The following is an 8,236-nucleotide window of genomic DNA, read 5'->3' on the forward strand; positions in this document are numbered from 1 at the left end:
CTCCATACTGTTTAACACTCATTGGCCCGGACAGCACTAATAAATACGGAAGAATAGAAAAAGAAAACAAAAGAACGATTTTAAAGTCCTTCTTTTATACTCTCCCTCCCACCCTTTCTCAAAAGTATATCCACATTCATCCTTTCACTCATTGTCTGTCTGTTTTTTTTGGGCAGTCTACCCAGAAGAAGAAAACAACGGGACGATTTTTTACTTCTCTTTTATATTCTTCTCTCCCCCCCCCTCTCTCTCTCTCTCTCTCTCCCCCCCCCCCACACTCACAAACACACAAGTAAACCACGGCTCGTCCTTTCGAACATTATCTGTCTCTCTTTTGACCAGAAAGATCACGTGATTGGTTTATTTGGCACATGGGGATGTCGCCCAATGCTAGCTGGAAGGAAGAGCAAACACTGCCCCTTTTATGAATGTTCTCTTTGTTTGTTTGCATGAATCTCTCTAGTGTGTTTACATCCCGGGGCAGCTGGACCCAGGCCTTCAGAAGGCGGTCCTCGGGCCATTTGACCTTAATTTAGTCCTCGCAGATAATTTGATTATTTGCTTTTGCAGAAATGTTATATATGGATACAACAATTGTAAATGCAGAAGTTTTACGCCCCCTTTCCGCAATCCCATTCCCATTGACACTATTTAGATAATTTATTAGGAGGCAGACTGCTTCTACCTTGCTTGTCACTACCGTCGGGTCAATCCGGGATGAAAGGGATACGAAGTCCCAGCAGAAGGACAGAGATACTCGATTAAAATAATTCCTGCAAGGGAATCGAACTCTAGCCTAACTGTTACAGTACAGGCACTGATGTTATAGTCTTCGCAGGTAATTTGATTTTGCTGAAGCAGAAATGATTGATGGGGATTCATTGTGTCATTTGAAAACTGGAGGTAAAAAATGAGTTAATTGTGTAAACGAATTCACAGTCTCAGTTTCTAATTTGAAAGGTTATAAAAAGACCCCAAAGAATCAACAAAGGTAATTTATCTATCTTTTCCTCTAAAGTCGTAAATCAGTAATAACCAATGATAATACCAGAGAAAGTACACCGCTTTCTCAAAGTTTCGCCCAGTAAATTCAAATAAAAAAGAAAACAAAACCCAACAACAAAGAATAAAGCAACAATTGGATATTTTTGCGAATGTGAGCTCCTTTTCATTATCTAATACTTTAATTAAAAGCTCGCTGGGAGCAATGTTTGGCCCCAGTATTGTACGCAAGATGAACGTCCATAGCCTTGTTTTCCTGTCTTGTTTAGCATGTTATATCTTCTCAAGGTTAAATTAATTCAGTATCCTGGTAATAGAGCAATCTTGCATATAATACATTAGATGACCAATTCATGATTTCCGCAAATTTTGCATAACAACAATCGTCTATTGAGAAACCTCATTCAAACGTTCAAAACATCTTAAATTAATTCAGTCCCATGGTATTACAACAATCTTGTATAATATACATTTAATGACCAGTTCATAATTTCCGCATTTTTGTATAACAACTACCGTCTATTGAAAAATTCATTCAAACGTTCAGAAGGCACATTATGCTTTTTTCATCCTGTAGCTTTTTAAACATCATACCGCTAATAGTCTGACGTCTCTCTGGATATGTTTTTGCTCCACAAAACGGATTACTTGAAAAAAAAAGCTTTTAGATGGAGGGGCAGTTGGGTCCTTGCCAATATTTTGCTGAAACAAAGAAACCAATAGTGTTGTCCCCATCTGATTTAGTTTATCTGATGTGAGACATCAATTCACGTTTGAAGAGTCGTGTGTTATAATGTATGGATGTGTGGACCAAAGGCCTTTGAAGTCAATAAAATCATCTTGAGATCTGGTCTTGAAATGAAAAATGATCCATCTCACCCCCCCCCCCGCCAGGCTTGAACCACGACCCATTCGGCTTGAGGGATAAGCAGTATAACTTTTCAAAGTCACCTTCCTTTCGCTATGTTCGTCTCCACTTTTGTCTAATGTGAGATTTTCTTCCTATTTGAATGCCCGTTTCCAAATAAATGCCTTTCCTTTTTTATTTCGGACGTCGTCTGTTTACCCTCTTCCTTTGCGCTCACTCTCTCACCCCATGCCCCAAATGTCGTAATAATCAACAAAAATAAAATGTCGTGTTTGAACCAGGGAAAAATATTGAGTCAACAAAGGAGAACGATATTGCAGAAATATTTCTGAAAAAGAATTCATTGCAATATTTTGTAACCATTGAGAATATTACCCTTTTCGTGGAGCCTCAGCAAAGTATTTTTAACAAAGCAGAGTTAAATAGGGTAACAAATTTGAATACGAGCCTATTGACATCGTAATGGAAGATGGGCGACTTGCCCCGTCTTACTCTCACTGCCTACGAGTCTTCAAAGTCGCGATGGCCGTTTTATTTGCAACAGTTTCAATGCGATTTGGATTGAGTGTACTTTGCAAAATTACGATAGAGGATGATAAGAGAATCAGTTAACAGAAGTAGTTGACTATCATTGAAAATTGTAGCTGAAAGTACTTTGCAAAAGGTACACATAACTAATAAAAACTTAACAGATGTTTTTTAAAGGACTCTCTTAATGTCGCAGAGTATTTCCGATTTTCGGATAACCCACAAAAACCAATTTTGGCGCGTCAAAGATTTTATAAAAAACAAAATGACACCTACAGATGTACTATACACTCAAAACTCTGTAAGTTGCAGTGACCCGTCTACTGCTACCGGTGGTGTTGAATTTAATGTTCTGTCACAACTATACCAACACAGGATGAGAGTCTGGTGGAACTTGTTGTGGCTACCTTCCTCCCCAAAAAAGCCAACAAACAAACAACCCAACAGCAACAACATAAAAAACAAACAAAACAAAAACAACAACAACAATAAAAAACACTACCAACAAACAAAACAAACCCCAGGAGCTAAAGAAGAAATAGTATTACAGTGAAGTTGGAAACCCGTTCAGATGTGGGGACCACAGTTTGACTGGTGCTATGTCTAGCAGGAAATATTTGGAAAGGACTGTCGACGTGTGCAAATACGTAAATATGTAGGGGTTGATCTTTTACTTTCACTAGATATAACAAGTCATTATTTGAGTTCACCCTTTGTCGGAAAAAATAGAAATGGAATGAACGTCCTCTGTACACCTGGGTGGTGAAAAAAGAGAACGGGCAGGGAATTCAGCGCCCAGAATTTGGATCACGAGATCATCAGGAAGACGCAGCCTTTGAGAGAAGGAGGCTGCTTTCCTGTGACCTCTCTCGCGCCTGCGCGTCTGCTTTTTCACTTCCGGAGAACTGAAATACCCGCCGGGGACAAGACGTACGCTGGGGAAATGCATTGCTCTTGTTGTTTGCAATATGCTTCTCTTTCTCTCTCGAAAAAAAGCGTATGTCTTAACGTTATTGTCCGCCCTTCCAAAGACAGCGCCTCGTCAACAAACTCTATAGCTATATTTAACAAACCAAAATCACCTCCTCCAGGAAGTAATCTGCTCACATTCCGCTTAAGAGATTACTTTTGCCCTGAAAGTTTAAGATGGGAAAATGGAAGTGGAATTTTTCCTTTTTTGGAAAAGGTTTGGGGTGGGGGGGGGGGGGGGGGGCTTGATCGAGTGTAGTACTTCAACTTAGAAATAAAAAAGCTTTTGCTCTGAGTGTGGTTGACCTTTCAAAGGTTTTTGTCATTGTGCACAGTTATGGAATCAGAATCTGAAACAAGCTTTCTCAAAAAAACAAAACAACCAACAACAAGGAAGCTGATAAAAATGATGCGTCCTCTGTTTAATTAATAAAGCCGTTGTGTCGTTTATGGATATTTAGTGGGAATCTCATTTACTACATGCATTAAATTACATGCAGCTTACTGATGAACTGTAGACGAATGCATAATATTAATAACACTACTACTACTACTACTACTACTACTACTACTACTACTACTACTACTACTACTATCTATTGTACAAAGTGGACACTAAAATTAAAGTTGGCACCGTTCCGTGAGAGCTGACGATACTTCTTGTGTTGGACTTGTCTATGGACCATGTTCCTTGAAGCAGATATCTTGGACAGGACGCACTAGACGAAAGTGCCGGTTACAGCGTGTACGAGGGCAGTAAATACAGCTATCAGAAAAACACTGGGCTAGCTACGCCAGTCAAAGAAACTCGTGTTTTAAGAAGTTGCCAACTGCTTCCATAGATTATAATTTGTACTCTAACCAAAAACAATCCTTGGTCTACCTGGAGTTAGACCATATTATAGTAATCCCACGTCTGAATCAATGTGTGAGAGCCACTGGAATATCTGTGCACACTTTTTGACAACTAAGATTGCGTTAAAATAGTTAGTGTTAAGCTAGTTAGCTTCATCAATAGAATAATAGTGCGGTTCATCTAGTAAAAAGTGCATCCAGTTTTTGTACACAACACACTTTCGTACTCGCGAACGAATAACGTAGAATCGAATACTCTAGATCACTTTGTACTTTCCAAGGAAAAAAACCATAATAAATTGCGCAGGGCAGAGTAAGTGTTCTTGAGTCACAAATAGACCAGGAAAATAGGCATCGCATTAATGGCAACAGAGAAAGAGCAAGGAAATGCTTGACGGATTCTGTATTCGTCATTGCGTAACGCGAGGAAAACATAGGGAAAAACAAGGAACAGATGTGTGAGCATTAGGAGACTTTTGTTGTCCTTATCTCGGAATTGGCTATGGGCTATTGGGAGGGGAACGGGAAAAAAGGGGGAGGGGATGAGGGCGCATTGAGGGGGTATATACTTAAGAATTCCGACCGTTTAGAAATTAGAGCTGTATTAATCTCAAAGTCAAAGAATATTTTCATAAAATTGTCAGTAGAAGGTTGTGAAGTGATAGAGGAAAAGAGTTACAAACAAGAAGAAACACCTCAAAACCAATCAACACTTATAAATATTTGATGTTGGTGGTTTTTACATCTTCACCGCTGCAGTTTGAATAATCCAGAAGGCGGGCTTCAACCCTGCCTGTCAGACCGACCTGAGCTGAGAGGAATACAACGTTCCAGCAGAGAGACCAAGATACTTGATAAAAATTTTCCCTGCATAAGAATCGAACAAAGGTATTCTGCGTGCGACAGCGAATCTCATAACGGCGACACTACAGATGCCGGTCCCCTAAAACGACCCCCCCCCCCCAACAAACCCTCAACTAAAAAATAGAAAGCGAAGAACCTCCAGACCTGACGGGCTTACCCATTCCTCGTTTATAATGACAGACGCTGGGCACCACTTCTCATATTCTGTCAAAGAGAATTTTAGCTATGGTTACAAGACTTCTCATACCTGTCAAAGAGAATTTGTCATTGCTCTCCACCGAGGAAACAAGAGTTGGTCTGTCCTCAGTGTTTACAGATGCCGAAATAAAGACTGAGGTGTAATCGCTTGGAAAGATATGAAACACCGAGCTCGGAATGCTCTCCGCGTATTTCTTATGCAGATCAAGGGAAATGCTGCAGATGAAAGGACGCTAAAGAAAAATGGGGGGAGATAAAAGAGGTTAAGGAAAAGAGAAAGGGAGATATTAGGTAGAGATGAAACGTGTGTGTGTGTGTGTGTGTGTGTGTTTGTTTGTGTGTGTGTGTTTGTGTGTGTGTTTGTGTGTGTGTGAGAGAGAGAGTGATAGACAGAGAGAGAGAGAAAGAGAGAGAGAGAATAAGAGAGAGAGAGAGAGAGAGAGAGAGAGAAAGAGAGAGAGAGAGAGAGAGTCAGAGTGAGAATGAAAGCGAAAGAGAGACAGACAGACAGACAGACAGACAGACAGACAGACAGACAGACAGACAGACAGACAAACAGACAGACAGACAGACAGAAACTGTTAGACCGAAAGACAGCCAGGTATAGATAGGCGTACGGACACAGATAAAAAACCCAACGCTGATAGATGGGCAAATAAATAAACGTGCATGTAACAAAAACAAAAAACAAACGAGGGCTTGTCCATGATCTCCAAGGTCTGTTTCAGATTTGACATTTGAAGAAGAAGAAGAGGGAACAAAAGCACGAGACGGCTTTAGGGTAGGCAAGAACTAGTTCGATCTAGATCTATATACAGGCTGTCGTGTAATACTGATTTCAGTCAATGATAATATCGTATGCTATGTTTTCTTGCTTAGAGTCATCGCGTTCTCTGTCTGTTTAATGGCACAGCCTTAAAAAGTTTAGATTTTTAAATTTCATTCAGTGAGAAAAAAGAATAAAAATAAAAGAAGATAAAACAAAAATCCAATGTTTATAGTAATAGACGAAATGACGAAAGGAAAGAGAAAGAAAAGAATGCTGTTTAGTTTTAGTCTTGGTAAGGTTTTACGGAGCTCGCAACTGCATAAGGTCATAAGAGCCGCAAGGAAAGCTTTTAACCAAGACAAAACAAAACAAAACAAACAAAAACAGAACAGAAAAACCCATCAACGGTTCAGGGAAAATGAAAAAAAATAATTATTTGAGTACGGAGTTGTCGTTTCTCTTGTGGCCTCCCCTTAGAGTGATATCCGCGGTGCGTTGTGTCACGGGTTGGGCTATTTCATCTCGCGCCCACAGAGTCAGCTGTGCTCGTTTGGCGTAGAGGGAATAGGTGAATTTGGCCAATTTCTATCTACAATGTGACGCTGGGGACATTCAGCGCTTCTAATGATAAAAAAGCAAAATACAATAAAAGAAAGACAAACAAACAAACAATGAACAAACAAACAGAACTTCGGACACTTTTTATGTTAGGTCGCATATTTCCATACATTAATAATTTGTTCTTAGGTCTATGGTCGACGAAATTCTGTTGCTGCGTATTGTAATAATATTATTGTAAATGTTTAAAGTCATTTTTGACCAAATTTCGATCATTTAGGAGGCGGGCTTCGTCGACTCTATCCTCTAAGGCCAAACTAAGTAGATTAGGATACAACATCGTAGCTGACTGACCGAGTACTCAATAATACTTCCACACACGGGAATCGAACTTACACCTTCTGCTTGCAGCAGTAAGGGATCTAACCGTTACACTATAATAAGGACACCAGTGTTGCTTGCTAGGGTGGTAATCTTGATCAAGTAGAGAAAACTACAACAATCGCTTAAAAAAAAATTTGAGATAATGAAGAATTGTTATTATCTTTGTATATACTCGTAGGTAAACGTAAGCCATGGTGTGTATTTTCCTGAGAGCAGCTTGTACGTAAAAAAGAAGAGGAAATGAGACGCTAGATCTGATTGAGTTGACTAAAGAAAAAAAGTTGTTTACTTGAAATCAGCGAATGGTGGGCAAATACAAAAAATATGTTTATATTGTGCGACTATTTAAAGAGACGAAATGTACTTAATGCAATCAGATGTGTCACACATTGCCTATACGGGGGTGGTGTGTGCGTGGGTTTTGCATAGCCAAATGGTCATTAGATTATTACTGTTTTTTAAATGTGACCCAATTTCTCTAAAATTAGGCGGTAATGGCCAGTGCGAGCAACGTTCAATAGCATTTTTTTTATGCAGGCAAGGCTGGACCCGTTTCATTGTCGCAATTGGCTGTTCATTGTCATTCAGAAAACAAAGTTGCACAAAAAGGCATGGTGGGCGGGTTAGCTTGAATGAAAACAGGAGACGTTCCCAAAAATGAATAATCGTTCCAATCCCACCCACGATGATACGGAAGGACAAGAGTCCATCGATATATCTTCCCCTAACACAAGAATGATGTAGAGAGCACCGACGTCACTTTTGCCATCACTTTTGCCATACGAACACGGAACAGCAACGGACAACAAATCAATGTTAACAATAGGAGACCATAGTACAACACCGTGGTCAAGTCCATTTTTTGGTACAAATCGAGCTCTGTATAACAATAGGAAAAGTGAGACAATCTCTATCGTTTGTTTACATCGCATTACTTTATAGCTGAACTCTAGGCCGAGCAGTCTCTGTTTAAATTTGGCCATTTTCAGAAAGCAATACCAGGGCATGCCTTTGCGTGCGTTAAATACCTGTTTTGCCTGCATTGTACACAAATGCAAGATTTTAAAATGGTGACGCCTTGAACGTAACTACAAAACAGCTACCATTTGTACTTAGAATAATGGAACAGAAACCCTTTTTTTTCCTTCGAGCTGTCAATGTTTTTGTTGGTTAAATTTACATTAGAATATAGAATTATATGTACTAAACACTAATATTGCAGACAGAATAAGAACAGTTTA

Source organism: Aplysia californica, unplaced genomic scaffold (assembly GCF_000002075.1).
Source record: "Aplysia californica isolate F4 #8 unplaced genomic scaffold, AplCal3.0 scaffold00682, whole genome shotgun sequence".
Classification (NCBI taxonomy): domain Eukaryota; kingdom Metazoa; phylum Mollusca; class Gastropoda; order Aplysiida; family Aplysiidae; genus Aplysia; species Aplysia californica.